Source organism: Theropithecus gelada, chromosome 15 (genome assembly GCF_003255815.1).
Source record: "Theropithecus gelada isolate Dixy chromosome 15, Tgel_1.0, whole genome shotgun sequence".
NCBI classification, from domain to species: Eukaryota; Metazoa; Chordata; class Mammalia; order Primates; family Cercopithecidae; genus Theropithecus; species Theropithecus gelada.
Window position 1 is genome coordinate 66,665,290 of NC_037683.1, and position 22,135 is coordinate 66,687,424.

The 22,135-nt window shown below is 38.6% G+C and overlaps 1 pseudogene; it reads right to left on the bottom strand.

Annotated features, from left to right (window-relative positions):
* LOC112607726 overlaps positions 1-15,524 on the bottom strand; it is a 21,632-nt pseudogene extending 6,108 nt beyond the window's left edge.
* Between the last annotated feature and the right edge of the window lie 6,611 nt (positions 15,525-22,135).

Below are 22,135 nucleotides of genomic sequence, written 5' to 3' on the forward strand. Positions count from 1 at the left end.
TCACCACTCCTATTCAACATAGTGTTGGAAGTTCTGGCTAGGGCAATTAGGCAAGAGAAAGAAATCAGGGGTATTCAGTTAGGAAAAGAAGAAGTCAAATTGTCCCTGTTTGCAGATGACATGATTGTATATTTACAAACTCCAATTTTAAAGGCTTCTCACCTAAGTCTCTATATCTTAAAGACTTTTTCTCTCGAATCTCCCTATTCTCCCAGTCTCTTGCTTCTTTCATCAGCCTTTATTAAGCTGCCAGAAAGGGCAGATTATTCAAAGGAAGTTATTATACAACTGTTTACCACTTGGGAAAAAATGAAGTCATTGTCTTCTATCGTAATCTTTATATAAAGATAATTTGCAGCCGGATTTCAGAATTAAATATAAAAATAAAATCATAAAACTACTAGATGGTAAATTAAAAAAATAATTTTGTGATGGAGAAGAAAAAGTTGACTGTATAAAAATAAACTCTAGTGAAATCAAGAAGACAAATTAACTGATAAAATATATCTGCAAAATATAACAGTAAATGAAAATTAATGTCTTTAAATTATAAAGAAGTCTAACAAAGGAAAAGACTAACATCCAAATTAGAACACATGTAAGAACAAGACTAATTCTAACCCTGATAGAAAAATGGGTAGAGTTCAGGCAGTCAAAAAAAATGCAATGGCCAACAAAAGTAAAAAATATTTAATGTCCTGTATAAGTAAAGAAATGCTAATTAAAACAATGCAGAATTTTATATCTACCAGCATGGAAAAACCAAAAGCACTAAAGAAAACCCCCCAAAATTAAAAACAAGCAAAGAAAAACTATACACACACACACACACACACACACACACTCTTCTTTGGACCTGGTAATACTATGTCTATGTCTAGGAATTTCTTCTAAAAAAGAACCAGATAAGTATGTGAATAAAGGTATAAAAGGATATCTATGGCAGGGTTGTCTGTATTTGTGAAAAATTTTAAGCAACCCAAACTTTAAACATAAGCACAGTATTCTGCAGCCACTCAAAATTATGAGGTAGATCTTAAATTGGCAATATGAAACGATATACATAACATATTCCTAAGTGTAAAAGGCAGGACATAAAGCAGTGATAAAGAAAAAGACAGCAGTGCTATAGTTGCCAACTCAGGCTGACCAACATACAGTAGGAACCATGGTAGATACATGTTCAGATTTTTTACTTGTACATGTTTTACCTGTACATTTTTTACCTGTACATTGTAGATACATGTTCAGATGATTACCTGTACTAATTGTCCATAAAGAGGTATCAATTAAGAAGTCATCAGAATTGTAATTTTATGATGAAGAATAAGATTACAAATGTAGGAAAACTGTATAGGAATGGGTGACATCCTGAAGCATCAGATCACAGGTGGATGGAGTGACACACCATCATTTTATGCATATTTAACCAATGTTCCTTATGAAGAAATCTAGGTATGGAAAAGGTGAAGTGGCAGAAAACCAATTAGTTAGAAGATGGGTGGAAAGAATGCCAAATATGGAAAATATGAAGTTGGGTTTTCCATGTGTCGTTTAAGGTTTTGGGCAAGACACAAAACTTCTATAACCCTCAATTTACTTATCTATAAAATAGGATGATAATCCTAACTTTGCAGATTTGTTGTAGGGAGTCAAATGATATAATTTATAAGGGCTCTGCATTCCAAAGTATGCCAAGTTACTGTTGGTATAGAAACACTGATTTCTAGTGTGCTATACAGTGCTCTATCATACCAGAGTGGAGACGTTCTTACACTCACACACAAGGACAAAGCCACTAACTCACATATACTAGTGGAACTTATTTCTTCAGTAGAAAAATATGAATTAAATGAAGATCTCACAAAAACAATAGAAGAACAACCTTACAATAACAGAAAAGGGTATGAAAGTATAATCATCAACGGGGAAGGATTAAAAACATGATTGTCTTGTAAGTTCTTTTTTGTCTTTGTTTTTACCATCTGTTTTTATATAAAGAACAAATACTAAAATGAAACTTCATGGGGGCGGGGTCTAGGACAAAAATATGTATGAAATTTAAACCTGAATCATATCTTATTTATGGGGAAGAATTAAGAAAATCTCCTCTGAAATATAGCTTGTGGTAGAAAAATAAGACTGATTAAATAATTGGCTAACAGCTATTATGTGTATTGATGCTTAGACTTCAGTCAAAACAAATTAGGAATACATTAGGCTACAAATGCTACCCTTCTTCCTAGTCACAAGTTGGGAGAAGCTTCCTATGATAACCAGAAAGGTAAATGGCAATAAAAAACCTTAACTTTAAAATGCCATGTTGTACATTAAAACGTACATTTTAAGAAACTTTCCAATCTATTGGACTAAAGAAAGAGTGCCTAGAACTTATCAGAATATCACCCTTAAAGCTGAATCAACATCAGAGAAGGAACTGAAGTAGGGTTTAATGCCTAAGTACACTAAGGTACTTCATTACCAGTGCTAGTTTATTAAAGAATAACAAGTTCTCCATTTAGCTTAGAACATTCAGATGAACCAGCAAGGGCAGACAAACAGTGAGAGGCTGGAGGAGACTGGGGAGCCCTCATTCCAGTGACAAGTGTTATTTTTCCCCTAGAGGCCATAAGAACAAACTCCTACAGAATTCTCATTTACTCCAAGGCAGAAATCTTCCAGCCTGTCATTAACTTAATCTGAAATCTATAGCTGAAAACCAAAAGAATCCAACACTAAGAAGTATTTGCTCCTTTACAAAATTCTCCCCTCACATTGCAGACATTAGGAGAGATGCAAAAGGAAGTGATGAGATCAATAAGGAAAAAGGAAGAAGCACTGCTGATATAAATGTTTACTGAAGAAAATGTACCTATGTAAATTTCATTATGTACAAAGCAGCTTTCACTTAACTTTATGAAGTGATTAACTGATAAAACAAGATTAAAAGAGTGGTAAATACCGGCATGAGTTACTCAACCACAGCAGTGATATCACCAGTGATGCAATTCAACCAGTGTACCAACCCAAAGGAGCCATCTGATCCCCATTTCAGTGCCATCCTCCTAGCACCCCTAAGGGACAGCATCCAGCTCTTAAGATAGGAATACAGAAGAGAAAGGCAGGGTAGAGATGGGAAGGATTCAAGAGGGGAAAAAAATCTGCTAAATAGCAAAACAAGAGGTCAACAGATTGAAGTCATACTTTCTTATCTCTCTGTTTCATCTTCATGGTTCTCCATTCCAGTGAGTACCCCAGTTTTCTGGCTGTTTCTGTGAGTTTTTCATCTATGTTTTTCAAGAGATTGGTTTTCATCTGTTAACTTCTTTATGTTTTTTTCATCAAAAGTAATCTGAAAAAGAAGTAAAAGTCCTCATTATGTTGCAGGCCACTATACTAAGTACAAAGACCGTTGGAAGTTGAGCCAACTTAAAAATGTCAAATTCCATGCAAGAATAAGTCCACAGAATACTTACCAACACTTTTCTCAAGATCCCTAATAGTTTTCTTCAAATAAGAGAAAAGCAATATTAATAAAAACTGCCAGTCACACAGAGAGAAAATATGATTCAAATTTATATCAGCACTCTAATGTCTATAATAAAGATATAATGAATAGTTACAAAACTGAGATTAGTCAAGTTTTAAGTTGTATTACTTGATACTAAGATATGGCATACTACTTCGGAGAAGTCTGACCTAACAGAAAAAAAAGTAGACATCAAAAAATTTTTCAGGGGCCAGGCATGGTGGCTTACGCCTGTAACCGCAGCACTTTGGGAGGCTGAGGTGGGCGGATCACTCAAGGTCAGGAGTTTGAGACCAACGTGGGCAACATGGTGAAACCCTGTCTTCACTAAAAATACAAAAATTAGCTGGGTGTGGTGGCATGCGCCTGTATTCACAGCTACTCAGGAGGCTGAGGCATGAGAATCGCTTGAATCTGAAAGGTGGGGGTTGCAGTGAGCCGAGATTGTGTCACTGCACTCCAGCCTAAGACTCTGTCTCAAAAAACAAACAAAAAAATGAAATTCTATCTCTTTTTTTTTTTTTTTTTGAGACAGAGTTTTGCTCTTGTTGCCCAGGCTGGAGTGCAATGGCAGGGTCTCAGCTCACTGCACCCTCTGCCTCCCTGGTTCAAGTGATTCTCCTGCCTCAGCCTCCCGAGTAGCTGGGATTACAGGTGCATGCCACCATGCCCAGCTAATTTTTATATTTTTAGTAGAGACAGAGTTTCACTATGTTGGCCGGGCTGGTATCGAACTCCTGACCTCAGGTGATCTGCCCACCTTGGCCTCCCAAAGTCCTGGGATTACAGGCATGAACCACTGTGCCTGGCCTTTTTTTTTTTTTTTTTTCATTTTTAAAGAAACAGAGGACACTGTTACAATAAGGTCAATAGATTTTTTTTTTTTAATGTTGAAATTTGTGTTAAGAAAAATTTAGAACACGTAAAAGGAAAGCAAAGCTACTTTATAAGCTTATACAAAAGAATAATCCAAAGTAGTTTTCAAAAGTATGTAAATATACAGCATGCTAATGCCACTTACGGAAATAATTTTATATTTTATCACAAACAGGTTAAGATTTTTGCCATCAATGTAAAAGGTCAGGAGTAAAGTGAAGAGCGGGAAGGGGTGCCAGACTCCCAAGAAGAAAGGTGCAGGGAGTAACAGCTCCTAGGAAGAAACTCACTCTTATTCACTGACGGCATCTGAGAGTTTGTAGTACTCCCTACAACACTGTTATCAAAAGGCTTAGAACATTTATAGTGGGTGCTAGTCTTAGCTTCATCTTACTTATCAGGAAAAAAAAAAAAAGGCAAAGAAGATAATCAACTTACCCAAGTTCAGAGAGGTAGTGGATTAAACCAGTAGAGTTACCAGTACAGCTGGTAGATTAAAGTGCCACACACTATTCACAATAGCAGAGACTTGGAACCAACCCAAATGTCCATCAATGATACACTGGATTAAGAAACTGTAGCACATATACACCATGGATTACTATGCAGCCATAAAAAAGGATGAGTTCATGTCCTTTGCAGGGACATGGATGAAGCTGGAAACCATCACTCTGAGGAAACTATTGCAAGGACAGAAAACCAAACACCGCATGTTCTCACTCATAGGTGGGAATTGAACAATGAGAACACTTGGACACAGGGCAGAGAACATCACACACTGGGGCCTCTCGGGCAGTGGGGGGCTGGGGGAGGGATAGCATCAGGAGAAATACCTAATGTAAATGATGAGTTGATGGGTGCAGCAAACCAGCATGGCACATGCATACCTATGTATCAAACCTGCACATTCTGCACATGTGCCCTAGAACTTAAAGTATAATAATAAAAATAAACTGTCACAGAAACCCAAGCCACCAAAATCTAACTTCTGATTACAGCACACAGTTACACTAAATCTTACCTTCAATTATTACCAGCTGTATGTCTAGAGGATATGTTTCTATCAATCATAAAATGCAAATTTGATGTCAGTCCTATGTGAATCAATCTTTACAGTCTTCCTCAACACTGTGGCATGGCATATATCCATTCAAGTACCCTGTGCCATGTATTTCCACACTTTCACACACATACTGCTCCCTTACCTAAAACATCCTTCTTCCCATTCTTTCTAGTAAGTTCTTAGGCATCCATCAAAGCCCACATAAAATATCCTCTTTTACCTCCGCCACTATTGAAGGCACTTGGTAGCTGCCTTCCCATACATATGACATTATTATGAACTATCTCTAAGTTTTTGTCTCTGCCTAAACCTACTCTAACACTTTGCTGTGATATGCTTAAAGATACGGTGCAATGTGCAACTGAAGCCATAACCATGAACATGAACAGTTTGTGCTGTTACTTTAAATCCATTAGAATTCCTTGAATGCAAAAGAATTTGTACCCATGCATGTTATATGGCATCATGCAATGGCCCTTTGGAAATAGTGGTTCACTAAATTACAGATGTAAATGTTGAAACTTATATATCAAATTCACTCCATTACATAACATTAGAAAAAAAAGCTATCAAGCTCACGCTGGTATTACAAGTTTCTCAATTTATTTTTGTTCGAAACCTTGAATTTTATCACTGACAAAAAATAGTTGTTTTCTTTGGTTCATTTGAAAATATTTCTGCCAGTATCTAGACTCGAATAACCAGACTTTGTCAGTGAGTCACTCTTTCTAAAAGTGGGAAAAAGTTCATCTCAGAACTCAATCATACAAGTGCTTTTTTTTTCCCCTTAGACAAACCACAGTACTTCAGTATGAGAAATGCTGTCTATGTATTTCCTATTTCATCACAGAATGTTGAAGAGAGATACTCAATGGTAGACAGCTAACACATGTATACTCCATCACTGACGTTTTTTTCCAGGGACAGGGTCTTGCTATGTTACTCAGGATAAACTTGAACTCCTGGGCTCAAGCAATGCTCCCACCTCAACATTCCGAGTAGCTACCATGTCTGGCTCCATCACAAACATTCTTAAATACATTTGCATGTTACTGCTGTGAGTAATGCAATGATTGCTGCTACTCTTGTGGCACTATCTTGATTCCTGCCAAGGAGACAACAGTATTATCTACCATTACCTTTGTGCCATTGGTGCAAAAATAATATTTTGTTATCACAAATAGTTTTGACCCTAAAAGTCCCTGACCCAAGGTCAAAACTATTTACCCTAGTTATTTTAGGAAACAAAATAAGGCAGAAGGAAAAAAAAAGTCATTCCTAACTTTGTTGTTCAAAGATACTTAAAAACTGAATATGTTTATTTCCGTATGCATTAGACAGTATGAAACGGAATCATTCTACACTGTTGTTATTTGCCCACTTCATAACAAATTCAACAAATCAATACCAAGTTATTATAGTATATGGATAGTTTAAATTTACCTAATCTTCTCTATTGCTGGATATGTTGTTGCCAGTTTTTCATTTGATAAACAATCTGTAATAAACACACATATTTCTGTACCTGTCCAAAATCCCTTTGATGAATATCTGATGAATATCTGTAAGTGGAATTGCTAACTTAAGGGTATAAATGTGTACTTCATAGGGTGCCTGGCAATGTCATCTGTCAAGAAATCTTAGAATACGGTGGTTTAAACATTTTTCAAACTGCTTTCTACAAAGGTTTTACCAATTAACACATCAGTAAGGGTTCTTATACCCTAATCATCATTGGTTAGTACTATTCTTTAACCTTTAAAAATCTTTGCTGGCTTAATTTTCATTTCTTTAGTTACTATTAAATCTTGCAGAGACAATTCTTTCTCTGGGCATAAAAATTTGTTGATCAAAGGTCTGCCTTGAAAGACCTTACTCCATCTGCCATAAAAATAGATTTTAAAATATATAAAGAAATTAAGTGTTCTGATTAGCTGATTTAAGGAGGTGATACCCAAAAAACTAAAACCGTTATACTTGAAAAGTACTAAAATAGTTATATCTCAAGTAATTTTTTTACTCCTGTGTTGGAGACAAATTATTGAAGGCAGTTCCTCAAGTAATCACTTGCTGATCTCCACCTAAATTATAAATATTATTACCCATGTATTTTTTTTTCTTTGGGTTCTCGAGTTAGCTTTAAAAAAGATACCAGAAGAGTCTAGGGTTATGTTAGACGACCACTATTACCTTTCTTTTTAAAAAAGATTTCTATTAAGACAAACATGACTAGTAATACAAATGAAAAGTTAGGTTTTTTTTGTTTTTTTTTTTTAAAGATAGTCTCATTATGTTGGCCAGCCTGAAAAAATTAGGTGTTTTTAGGTGCCAAAGTATTGTAGAATGAATATTTATGGAGCATTTACTATGGGGCAGATACTGTGCACAAAACAAAGCCTCTGCCCTCATGGAGCTTACATGCTAGTGCAAGAGACAGACAGTAAGCAACAGTTTCTAATAAAGATGGCACCAATTTACATTGAACAGTAAATCCAAAGAGTTTAAAAGAACTTATACATTACAAATACCAAGCAAGGTTTTATAGGAAACTGAGAGGTATTAGAAAACAAAGAACATTTTTGGACATCTACAATGTAGTTGCCCCGTAGATACACCAGTATGTATGTAGCACAGTCTAGTGGTTGTATTAGGTTGATTTAGTTTGAATTTGCTTTACTGCAAATTTATATTATCAAATCACAGGGAACAAAAGCCCTTTAAAGAGATAGTACTAAAAGAGATCAAATGAAACATAATATACTTGTATTTGAAGTGATAAAGTTTGCTTTCTTCATTACAATGCAAACTACACAGCTGCTGACAATGAAATTGTTTCAAGTCACGTCTGTGGCTGACATAGCATAGACTGGATCACTCAGCTCTATTCCAATCCCTTCCTCATGAAAGTTTGCTGCATTTCCCATACTACTCTTCAGCCCAGGCTCCACACGGGACCTAGCTTCTTTCAAACAGCTGCAATAGTTTGAAGTCTCAGAGGCAGAAGAGATAACAGGTGGAGGCTGTGCTTCCACGGTCTCCATCAGTGAGCACAGCTGGAGAGGCATCTGATAGTTCTGCAGCAGCTGTAGCTGAGATCCCAGCACCTGGTGCTTAGCTCTATGGGGGCTGAGAGGCAACGGGTAAGGCATCCATTTACCTGGTACAGGTTATACCCAAGATAATATGGTCCTAGAGCCACCCATTGTGGCAGCAGTTCTTGATTTCCCAGCTTCCTGATGGTGGTGGTGGCAGAGACATAAAATCCACTGTGAGCCACACAACTGTCATTCCTGGAAGCTCAGCCTGTCCCCTCAGCCATTCCAAGGATTTTATGAGCATCTCTTTTTACTTCTAAACCTTTCTGTTTGAACTATACACAAGTAATGAACTCTTAACAAGTGTTTAAAAGTAGATGTCTAAAAAATCTTTTGATTTTGCCATGGAACATCTGAGGTCGTGTATTAAGCAAAATAGTTACATAAAACGTGTATTTTTTGGTGAAGAGTGACAAAATAACAGTATAGATAAGACTTCCTTCAAAAGTCATGGAAATTATCTTTAGAAATCTACAGTTATAGGCTTGCCTCAAACCTGCTTTGTTTTGTTTTTTGGAGATGGAGTCTCACTCTGTCGCTCAGGCTGGAGTGCAGTGGCACAATCTCGGCTCACTGCGACCTCCACCTCCTGTGTTCAAGCGATTCTCCTACCTCAGCCTCCTGAGTAGCTGGGATTACAGGCGTGTGCCACCATGCCCCTGGTTAATTTTTTATTTTTAGTAGAGATGGGGTTTCTCCATGTTGGCCAGGCTGGGCTCGAAGTCCAGACCTTAGCAACGCGCCCACCTTGGTCTCCCAAAGTGCTGGAATTACAGGTGTGAGTCACTGTGCCCAGCCCCGCAAACCCGCTTTGTAATGGACTAATATAGTATAAAAATTGTAAACTTACATAAACATCAGAGAATTTGAGATAAAATATTCTTACTTGACTGTTGCAAATACATTATCTCCATTTGGAACAATTATACAATTTTTCTTTGCTTCATTTATACCAACATATACAAGAAGTTCATCAGGAGAATCCCTGTTTAAGCAAAAGACATTAAAAATTTAGCTGTCCATAATTTATATTATCAGTGGGATTTTAGGTCTACAGACAATTTACCCCTATTTTTTTCCCTCTTTTTAAAGGCCTCTTTTATAAGGGCATTTTTTAAAATTGAAACAAATTTATCGTTTTAAGCTCCAAGTTTCTTAGGAACATCTATGATAAATCTTGACTACATTAAACCTTTCTGTTTGAATTATACACAAGTAATGAACTCTAAACAAGTGTTTAAAATCAGATGTATCATTTATATGATAAATACTTGGCTACAGTATAATTCAATTCCTAGCACCATGTGCATTCTACTGTACTACAGTACTTCTTCCTGGACACATTTCTTCTATTACCTTACATTTAATCTTCACTTTAAAGGATAGCATCTCTACTGGTACAAGCAGACAAGTGGAGTTTCTCTATTTCTTAACCTTCTAGGTATCTTGTATGCATTCATTTAATTCTCATAATATTCCTATCACATATGTACAATTATCCCTATTGTTACAAGACAGGAAACTGAGTCACAGAAAGTCACAGTCACTAATGATACAGGATCACACAGATAATAAACAAGAGGACCAGTGTGACTCCAGAGATCACTCTTAGTTCCCAGTTGCCACTCTGGCACCAGGAAGCACATAGCTTATTAAGCACAAGTCACAACAGCTGCTCTAAATTATCTTGGGCCAAAAGAGTTCTTCTGAACCCAAAAGAGAAAAAAAAGTTTACAAGGAAAGGAAGAACCAGTGAGATTAAACCTAAAGAGTTTACCCATCCTAGGGAAGGTTAAAATGGTAACAGCAAGAACAACAGATGGCTCATATATCCACCAATAGGGGAAAATGTGCCTTTCACCTTGGGTGAGGCTAATGAATAACTATTTATCCTCATTAGCAGGACAGCAGCTGTATTTTAGAGGCAAAGAAAAGATCCTTTACCTGAAATACCCAATGTGGTACTGAGTTTATCTCCAATAATAATGGTTTGGAACTCAGGAGGATCATAGTAAAACCTCCAATGAAGGTTAAAATTCGGGCCTGTTGATTTTTTCTTCATTTTATGTTTTCCAGCAAGGATATCATAAGGACCAACTAACTGAAGTCAAAGGCTTACAGAAAGTGGATCTATAAAGCAAATAAATTTAGACAATACTTTCTGCAGACAGGAAATAATGCTTTTAGTGAGTAAACTATTTCTAAGCAATTGTCTTAAAAAAGTTTCTAAAGTAAAAGAAAATCTTGAGTTATGTGTGAAGATGTCAGTTACAAACATTCAATGGAAAAGAAGTCAGAGTAACAGAAAAGTGGCATTTACTTTTTAGGATTTCCTCTGAAATTTACCACTGTATTAACTTAACATCTCAAACAATCCTGTTGTTTCTTATTTTAGCCAAAGCGAGACTGGTTTGTATTCCTACAGGCCCATTACCACACTGCAATTAGCCTCAACTACTTGTAGTACACACAGATTAAGGGAGAGAAAGATAGCAAAAATGTGTGGATTAAGAATAGTGAAAAACAGGCCAGGCATGGTGGCTCATACCTGTAATCCCAGCACTTTGGGAGCGTGAGGCAGGCTGATCACCTGAGGTCAGGAGTTTCAGACCAGCCTGGTCAACATGGCAAAACCCTGTCTCTACTAAAAATACAAAAATTAGCCAGGTGTGGTGGCTTATGCCTGTAATCCCAGCTACTTGGGAGGCTGAGGTACAAGATTCATTTGAACCCAGGAGGCAGAAGTTGCAGTGAAATGAGATCATGCCATTGCACTCCAGCCTGGGTGACAGGGCAAGACTTTGTCTCCAAAAAAAAAAAAAAAGTAAAAAACATTTCTTATCCCTCTTTCCTCTGCCTCAGCTAGCACACCAGATTCCCTTGACTCTTTGACAATCTATTTGGCCAACCCTAACCCTAGATGATTCCATCTCCCTTCTCTATTCACAGATCACAGTCAGTACTACTAAACCACAAAGACATGAAGTCTGTGCAATGTACAATGTATAACTTCAAACGGGTCCTTGCTGCTTCTAAGAGGGAGGGGAGAACACCAGGCAGGACCCTTTATAAGGAGGCAAGGATGAAGAAAGCAAAAAAATTCCTGTAAGAGGTAATAACATGAATAGAAGCATGGAGATAATTGGACAGGAAAAATTGTTCAGCTCAAGTGGAGCTTAGGAGAGGATATACTAATTTTTAAAGCAACAAGAAAACTAAAACCATCCATCTCATTAGTCAAAGATAACACAGTTAATAGTCTAGTATACAGTAACAAATTTCCATACTCTCCACGCCCATGAACAGATACAAATATGTAACAAACTGAGATGGATTGTTTTGTAATCTGCTTTTGTCCTCCATCCTGACCCACTTAAATTTTCCGAATATTTTCCATGCTATTCAATGTTATTTTACATGATTTTTAATAGGGCATGATACTGCATTATAAAGAGGTAACCATCTATTCTTTTACTGATGGACATTTACTATTTCTTTTTTCTGTTCTAAAAATGTTTCAGTGAACATCTTTGCTAATGTTTGTACACAGACATGACTTTTCAAAGAAACTGCTACACAGTTCTGATCCATTGGCAAAATTCAGAATATGTATAAATATACATTTCTACCAATAATGTACGACAGTGCTTACTAGTTAAAAAATTAAAACAGTGCAAAAGGTATATAGTGCAAAGTAATGATCATAGCCCATTAAGAGTTTCTTTCTCCTTTCAGAGACAAAGTAAGCACATAGAAAAGTATATAGGGATATGTGTATACTCCCCCTCCCCCTTTAAAAAAGTACTAATGGTAGCATACTCTATACACTGTTCTTTTTCACTTAACATATTTCAGGCATGATAGTTTATTATTTCTTAAAAATCTGCCTCATTCTTTTAAAACAATTAAGATCTACTGAATATATGTATTATTGGTAGGCATTTAAGCCATTTCCCATTTTTTTGTTTAAATATCCTCAAATATAATTCTTAGTTTATCTAATCCATAAGACAAGTTCTTGGAAGCAGAACTGTTAAATCATATTCAAAGTCCTGCAACATATGAAAGTGCTTACTTTCCTTCACATTCCCCCAGAACGTGATGAAATTATTTACCTTTGCCAATAAAATAGGTGACAGTGGCATTATTATAGCATTAATCTATATTTCTTACTATATTTTCTCTTACTAGAAACATCTTGGAAAACATTCCTTTTCTATGAGCTGTTAATATTCTTGGTTAGGTTTTTTTAAAAAATTATTTTTTATATATATATATTTTTTGAGACAGGGTCTAGCTCTGTTGCCTGGGCTGGAGTGCAGTGGCACAATCTCGGGTCACTGCAGCCTTCACCTCCCAGGTTCAAGTGATGATTGTGCCTCACCCTCCCGAGTAGCTGGGACTACAGGCATGCGCCACCACACCCAGCTAAATTTTGTATGTTTAGTAGAGACAGGGTTTCACCGTGTTGCCCAGGCTGGTCTCGAACTCCTGACTTCAAGTGATCTGCCTGCTTTAGCCTCCTAAAGTGTTGGGATTACAGGTGTGAGCCACCATGCCTGGCCAATTATATTTTTTAGAGACAGGGTCTTGCTCTGTCACTGAGGCTGGTGTGATCATAGCTCATTGAAACTTCGAACTACTAGGCTCAATGAAGGATCCCCCCACCTCAGTCTCCCAAGTAGCTAGGACTATAGGCACATGCAACCATGCCTAGTTTTTTATTTTATTTTATTTATTTTTATTTTTTTGTAGAGAAGAGGTATTGCTGTGTTGACCAGGTTGGTCTCAAACTTCTGGTCTCAGGCAATCCTCCTGCCTCAACTGGGATTACAGAGTGTGAGCCACCACACCCATCCCATTTTCCTATTACATTACTTTTTCCATTTATACAAGAATGATTCTGGAGCAACTCACCAGCTGGTTTTTCAGAATCAAGTTCTTCACAGAACTTCCAGAAGTGAAAGAAATCTTCAGGTAAAGAGAGCTTATAATGATTTTCTACTTCTTTTCGAAGGTCATTGGAGACATCAGCTTCACAGAATTTACTTTTCTTTACATCCAACTGTTTTTTCACACTGAAAATTGGCACACAAAACTTCCGTTCTCCAAATTGTCTTTAGTAATTGCAGTAACTCTCCTGGCGCCACAGCAGATTCTCAACCACTTCATTATGTTGCTTCTCCAACTGCAAATATAGAACAGTAGGAACATATGAAGTCCTGAGCTATCCTATCTTCCGTTTTTATAACTGTCTTTGGTCAGACTTTCAAAGAATGGCTCCAACTGAAGATGTCAGAAAAGGCTTAATCTGCCTTGCTAAAAGGCAGTTTTGCTTAAAGGTTAGGTTGCCTAGGTCGAGTCCTGACCCTACGTATTTCCAGCTGATTTCCAACCTTAGGCAAGTTACTTAAACTCTCTGTGCCTTGTTTTCTCATCTGCAAAAAGGGCATACAGTATCTCTATCATAGGATTGTTACAAGGAATAAGTTATTATATGTAAAAATACACAGAACAGTCCTGGCACATAATATGCAAATGCTAGCCATTATGGTTATAGTCTCTATAGACTTGCCTTCATTTGTGGTATTGTATTTCTAGTTAAGCACCTCAGGTCACCAAAGTAGTTCTTCACTAAACCTTCAGAGAGAAGTTTTTCAGCTCTGCCTTAACTCACACACTAGTTCAGCATCTCCATATCCCTAACAACTAGAATTTAGGAGAGCTGTCCCCTTCAGAGGCTGCATTTCTCCTTTACCCTGGTATTCCTAGAATGCATGACCCAATATGAAGAATGCCTATACACATGGCCCTTTACTAGTTCATTAAGCCCTCCAAGAATGTCTCACTGTGTCCGATTTATAACATTGCCAGACTAAGTTTTCTAAAACTTTAGTTACCACAGTGGCAGTTCTTTCCTGATTCCCCTTATTGCTACTGTAGTGGTTACATAACTTCCGAAATCGTAGTAAAGTATGAGATAATGCACATACTTTTTCCCCTTCCCCTCTCATAGTGTTTTTATGATCAGGTCCCTCTTGCTTTCTCATTTCCCTGGCTCCAACCAAGCCGAACGCTCCGCTATGCTCAAACATCTCCTACACTTTTACGTCTCAGACTCTTACTTCTCTGCCTTCAAAACCCATTTTCAAAGAGTTGTCTTAAAAGTCTTCTTTAACACCCCCTGGGACTTGTTAAATCCTCCTTCAGTGTTTCCACGGCACTTTCTACACACCAGCGTTATAATCCCCCAAAAAAAGTCACAGTAGAATGCATATTCGCTTGTGCTCCTCCTCCCCAGGCCGGAGACTCTACACTGAGCAGGGACAGGCAGGTTGACCCCAAATCCGCAGCGCCCCGCACAATGTCTGGTATGTAATCGGTTCCCAATCTATCTGGCTGGGCGAATGAATGAAACGTGGGTTGGCTTAATCAGTTTCCCCAGGAAATGCGCCAAGAGGAGCTGGGCAGAATATGCAGAGGCGCTACTTTCCTGGTCCAACCCCCTACAGAGCGCTAAACAGCAACCCTGGGGAGGGTCCCCGCAGCAAACCGCGGCCCCCGGACACACAGCAAGCTTAACAGTCACTGCATGAATGAAACGAGGTGCCTCCTGGTGCCCTGGCTGTCACCCAAAGTGACCCGCGTTGCCCGCACACCCTTTCTGGCAGTATCTGCGACCCCGCCCCCGCGCCGGGCCTGCGCATCGTGCCGCCGCCCACCATTCTGCAGCGGTGGCGCTAGCAGAATTCCCCGATCCGCGGCCGCTTTCGAGAGCTGCCAACTGCTTCCGGGTTCCAAAGCCTCCAATCCGAATCCCAGCGCCGCTCAGGCGCGCCAATTTAGGGAAAAGGCTCCGCCCATGCCCCGCCCCCTGAGGCCTGGGGCTGGGCGCTTTGAGGCCCTGCCTACTACCCTGCTGGGCAGGGAAAGGGGCGTCTTCTGTCCTTGTGGTCCGCATCTAGGCTTTCTGGAGCATCTTCCAGGGTCACTCCAGAGACGCCCCCCAGACTACTGAATCTGAATCCGTTAGGGTGGTCCAACCTTCCTCTTCAGGTGTCTACTAGAGGCAAGGTTGGATGTATGCGGCTGCCCTCAATACAGCCCCTTCCTTGTTTTTTCTTCATTTATGTTTACGTGAAATATTAATCCTTTTCTCCTTGTCCTCCATCCCTCTCCCTCCCCTACTATACGGTTATTGACTTACACTAATTCATTCCCGATTATCTCCGAGATGGAAATAAATGTCTGTCTCTGTCTCTGTACCGTCGTCGTCTTGGTACAATTTGGACTGTTTTTTCTCTACACCCCTGATATGCAGAGTGTAGTCTCTGAACCAGCAGCCCCAGCATCCTGAGGGAATTTGTTAAAAACGCCAAATTTTAGGCCGTACCCAGACTTTCTGAATCAGTATCTGTATTGCAACAAGATCCCCTGGTAATTCCTATGCACATCAAAATTTGGAAGGCACAGCTCTCAACTGATGTCCTTGGGTCTCCTTCACATCCATCCTGGGAAGGTCTTATTCCTCATTCCTGGAGGTGAGTTTCCTATTTCCTGAATGTGTGTCTTTTTCTTGATTATATACCCTCATGTTGTGGAACGTATCCACCAATAGTTCCTTGAGGGAGGTTGCTTCCAGGTCTTTTTTCCCACAGAGCGTGCATGTCTGGAACTGTTTTTATTCTGGCTGAGCACAGAGTTCTAGGTTGAAAATAACTTTCACTCGGAATATTGGAGGACTTGCTCCACAATATTTTAGCTCCCAGAATTGTTGAGAAACTCTACGTCATTGCTTTTCCTTCTCCTTCACAGGTCGCTAAATTTCTTGATATGTAACCTGCTTTGGTTTCTGTTTTGTTTTGTCTCAAGAAGCTTTAGGATCTTCTCTTTATTCCCAGTTTTCTAAGACACAATCAAGTGTCTTGCTTACGGGTCTTTTTGCATTCCTATTGATCAGTTTTTCAATCCTGAAACACATGCTCTTCAGTTATGGGGATTCTCCTGATATTATTTACTTGATCATTTCTTCCCGCCCTCTCTTATTGTATCTCTTATTTTTTGAAATTTGTTATTTAGATTGTAGACCTTCTTGGCTGATGTTTTTTCTTACCTGTCTGTCCTATTTTCTATCTCTTCATCTTTTCATTCTACTTTCTCTGTGACTTTTTCAACTTAATTGGACAAATGACTATCAGATTACTTTATTTCGTTTACTATACCTTCATTTCTAAGTGCAGTTTTTATTCTTTGTTCTTTTATAGCATTACATTATTTTTCATGAATATAGCTCCTTCTATCTCTGAAGATGTAAGTTATAGGGCTTTTAAAATGCTTTCTACATAACTCTGCATTGACTTTGATTCTTTTGAGTGGTTTTTTTTTTTTTTTTGGTTGTTTGTTTATATTTGGTCCCTGTCGTTTGTGCTAGAGGCATTCTTCATCTTGTGTAGTGATCCTTGCTGTCAATTTATATGTAAAAGTTGATGCTCTAAAAAGGTGTTTTGGGGACATAGGCAAGGCTTGTTCACTGCTGAACAAGATGTAAGATGATGGGGCAAAGACCAGCTATTTATTTTCTTCTAGAGAGTAATTTTCTATTTACTTGCTTTGAGAATATATAGCCTTCTTGGCACGGGAAGGAGGCTGGGAGTCTTAGTAATTTCATTATATGCACTGATGCACGGTATTAGTTGGGGGTTTTCTGGAGAAACAGAATGAATAGATATCTATATCTGTACCTATATCTATCTGTTAGCTCATGTGATTATGGGGGTTGAGAAGCCCCACAATCTGCTGTCTGTAAGCTGAAGACCCAGAAAGCCCATGTTGTAGTTTGAAGCCCTGATAACTAGAGAGCCGATGGTGTAGATTCCAGTCCAAGTTTGAAGTCCTGCAAACCAGGATCACCAAGGATGGTAAAAGATCAAAGATTCAGTTGAAGAAGTCTAGAAGAAAGTGAATCCTCCCTTCCTCTACCTTTTTGTTTTATTCAGACCCCGAATGAATAAGATGATGCCCACCCACATAGGTGAGGTTAATCTCTTTTACTCAGTTCCCTCATAGACACTCAGATATACTGTTTAACCAGATACATGGGCATCCTATGGTCCAGTCAAGTTGACACATAAAATTAACTCTCCACCAGGCGTGGTGACTCATGCGTGTAATCCCAGCACTTTGGGAAGCCAAGGAGGATGGATCACTTGAGGTCAGGAGTTCGAGACTAGCCTGGCCAACATGGTGAAACACAGTCTCTACTTAAAATACAAAAATTAGCCAGGTGTGGTGGCATGTGCCTGTAGTCCCAGCTACTCAGGAGGCTGAGGTACAAGAATCACTTGAACCCAGGTGGCGGAGGTTGCAGTGAGCTGAGATTGCACCACTGCACTCCAGCCTGGGTGACAGAGTGAGATTCTGTCTCCAAAAAAAAAAAAAAAAAAAAAAAAAAAGAATTAATTATCATGCATACCTTCACTTACACCACTGTTTCGTAATAGCATTTTTACCTTCAGCTGTGTCTGGTGTCCCTGAATCCATATCCTGGTTCCATATCTCCCAAAAGAAATAATCTTGCAGGTTTCAGGTTGGGAATGAGGGATAGAGAACATTTCCCTGGCTTTGCCAGGGGAGGAAATCTAGGAGTCTTAACTGCTTCTGGGACTTTTAATGGTCTCTTTTCAGCTCATCCCACTGAAGAGGTATGGTACTTCCAGTTCCTGAGCCTTTGTGAGGTTCTGCGTGTCAGTGAGCTTGCTTCCAGGCATCACCTCTGAAAACACCTGGGTTTCAGTTTTCTCTGGTAAGTCCATATGTTCACCAGTATATTAGCTCCCTAAATCTGCCATACAATTACCACAAACTGGGTGGCTTAAAACTATGGAAATTTATTCCCTCACAGTTATGGAGGCTACAAATCAGAAATCAAGGTGTCAGGAGGTTGGTTCCTTCTGGGGACTCTGAGGGACAATCTGTGCCATGCCTTTGCCTTAGCTTCTGGTGCCTGCTGGCAATTCTTGGCATTCTTTGGCTTGCAGATGAATCACTCCAATCTCTGTCTCTGTCATGACGTGTTTTCCCTGTGCATCTGCCTGTGTCTAACTTTCTCTCTTTTTGTAAGGACAGCAGTTATTAGATTAGGGCCCAGGCTAATCCAGTATCACTTTTAGATTTTTGTTTTGTTTTGTTTTGAGATGGAGTCTCGCTCTGTCGCTCAGGCTAGAGTGCAGTGGTGCCATCTCAGCTCACTGCAACCTCTGCCTCCCAGGTTCAAGTGATTCTCCTGCCTCAGCCTCCCCAGTAGCTGGGCTGCAGGTGGACACCAACACGCTCAGCTAATTTTTGTATTTTTAGTAGAGACAGGGTTTCACCATGTTGGTCAGGCTGGTCTTGAACTCCTGACCTCAAGCGATCCACCCGCTTTGGCCTCCCATAATGCTGGGATTACAGGCGTGAGCCACTATACCTGGATGTCACTTTATCTTATTTTGATCACATCCGCACAGACCCTATTTCCAAATAAGGTCACAGTCAGTGTATCCTCTGTGGGGGCGTGGATGCGACTCAACCCCGGTCAACTGATTTCTAAACTTTTGTGGCATTTTTCTATTGTCTCTTCTCCTGTTTTCTTTGTTCCTATGAGTATATGGTCCCTCTGTCCCCCTTTTTTACATTCTTTATCTTTGTTTTAGTGAGGCTTCTTAAGGAGTGGAGACAAGTGGATGCTTTCAAGGTATGTTAACTGGAGTATTTATTATTGCTATTTTTCAGTTGAATAGCACCAGGTTTGCAATGGTAATCTGTAAAACTCCTTTTATTATACACAATTCCAAGTTCAGAACTAAAACTTTGCACTGAATAATACTTTCATAACCATCTTTTGTAGAATGTGAATGAAATTTTTTATTCAAATATTTGACATTTAATGTCTTTTATCCTGTTCATATGTTTGCTCCACAGTGATTTTGAAGGAATGGGTAGAGTTGACCAAATTTGGTATACTTCTTCAGGTTATCAGTGTCTGTCATTTTGAAACAAAGTTAATATTAATAAAATGTTTTATATCCAGTACTTACTATGCAATAGTAGTATTCTTTTTTAATATTTATTTTTAATTTAGAGATAATTGTGTATACTTACAGAATACAATGTAATGTTTTGATCTATGTATACACTGTGGAATGATCATATCAAGCTAATTTACGTATTACATCAAGTACCTATTATTTTTTGGAGTGAGAACATTTCAAATCTACTCTTCTAATAGTGTTGAAATATGTAATACATTATTATTAACTATGGACAGTATGTGGTGCAATAGATCTCAAAAACTTATTCCTTCTGTGTAACTAAAACTTTGTACCCTTTGATCAATATCTCTGCAGTACCCACTTCCAACCTCCAGCCTCTGGTAACCAGCATTCTACTCTCTACTTCTGTAAGTTCAACTTTTTTAGATTCCACATATAAGTGAGATTATGCAATATTTGTCTCTCTGTGACTGGCTTATTTCAGCTAGCATAAAGTTCTCTAGTTTCATCTACGTTGTCAAAAATGACAGAATTTCCTTTTTTAAGGCTGAATAGTATTCCATTGTATGTGTACCACATTATCGATTTATCTGTTGATGGACACTTAGGTTGGCTATTATGAATAATGCTGCAATGAACGTGGATGCCCAGATATGTCTTTAACATGTTGATTGCAATTCCTTTGTATACATACTCAGGAGTACAATTGCTGGATCATATAGTACTTCTATTTTTAGTTTTTTGCGGAACCTCCATACTGTTTTTCATAACTGCTGTGTTAATTTATACTCTCACCAACAGTGTACAAGGGTTCCCTTTTTCTTACATTCTCACCAACCCTTGTTATCTTTGATGTCTATTGCTGCTGTAACAGGTGTCAGATACTATCTCATTGTGGTTTTAATTTGCATTTCTCTGATACCTAGGGATGTTGAGCATTTTTGAATAAACCACAATAGTAGTACTAAGTGCTTTGCTAAGACTAACTCATTTAAGCATCATAACAGTCCTGTGAGGTAATTTCTATTTCTACTTCATTTTACAGATAAGGCAGCTAACATTCAAAGAGTTTAAGTGAATTGTCCAAAGTCACACAGCAAGCATTGGAGGTGAGATTCAAACCTGAATAGTCTATCATTTCAGAGTGCTTTCAACACTATGTAATACTGTCACTCTAGCAATCAGTCAGATTGAATAAGGTCTGTAGTTCACAGAGCCACTTGCATTTTTAATCCAGTTTAATTAACTTAGGAAATTTGTATCTAAATGACGCATTTAAAAAAAATAGAGACAGGGTCTTACTATGTTGCCCAGGCTGGCCTCAAACTCCTGGGCTCAAGCCATCCTCCCACTCAGCCTCCCAAAGTGCTGAGATTGCAGGTGTGAGCCATCACGTCCTGCCAGGATACATAGCTTTTACTGTATCCTCTGAACTTCACTTTAATCAAGAGAGTGGACAAAACTGTGGGTCCCTCATTTTCAAAATGGCCAGTAAAAGAGGAAATAAGGATATGTAATGTTTAATTATTTTCTGCTGCCCTCTTTAAGTTGATTGGGGACCTCTTTGTCACTACTTTGGGAAGATAACTTACCTTCTTATCCACTAGGGCTAATTGGAGCTTTTCTCATGTCTTTATGGTTGCTGGGAAAGTTTCAAATCAAATTCATTGGCAGTGGTTTGAAGTTGCAGAATTTTTAGCCTCCCTATGTTTTATTTTCCTCTAGTGAGTTGGACATAAATAATATCCTCTTCTGAGATTTGTATCTTTGAAAGACATTTTTTGTTTTTTAAGTTTCTCAGTGAAACAAAGAGAAAATTAGAAGGTGGCTGGGCGCAGTGGTTCACACCTATAGTCCCAGCACTTTGGGAGGCTGAGGCAGGTGGATTGCCTGAGCTTAGGAGTTGGAGACCAGCTTGGGCAACATGGCAACACCCTGTCTCTACTAAAAATACAAAAATTATCTGGGCGTGGTAGCACATGCCTGTGGTCCTAGCTACTCAGGAGGCCTAGATGGGAGGATTGCTTGAGCCCAGGAGGCAAAGGTTGCAGTGAGCCAAGATTGTGCCACTGCATTCCAGCCTGGGTGACAGAGTGAGACCCTGTCTCAAAAGAAAGAAAGAAAAAACTAGAGGGATATCAGTTTTATTAGAAAAAAAAATTTTTAAAAATTGCCAGTCTCCCTGGAATTAAGCTATAATATGTCCATAGCTTTGTATGAGATTGCTGGCTTTGCTTGGGGAGAAAATTACACTTGTTTGTGTTATTATTCCTTTTTTGTCAAATCTGTGGTGATACAATTGCCATCAATATACTTTTAAATCTATGTCTTCATTGAGGATGATGCTAGTGAGCTTATGTGGAAAAATCTGCATGGAAGCAGAATTGATTGGTGATTGCCAGCACCTTTGCTTTTCTCTTAATAATTATAATATGATACTTTAAAATATGTGTTTTTATAGAAATCCATGTCAAACAAGATACATAGAATGTGATTCTGTAGAATACTGATAAATGAGAATTCAGATGTGAGCTACCAGAAC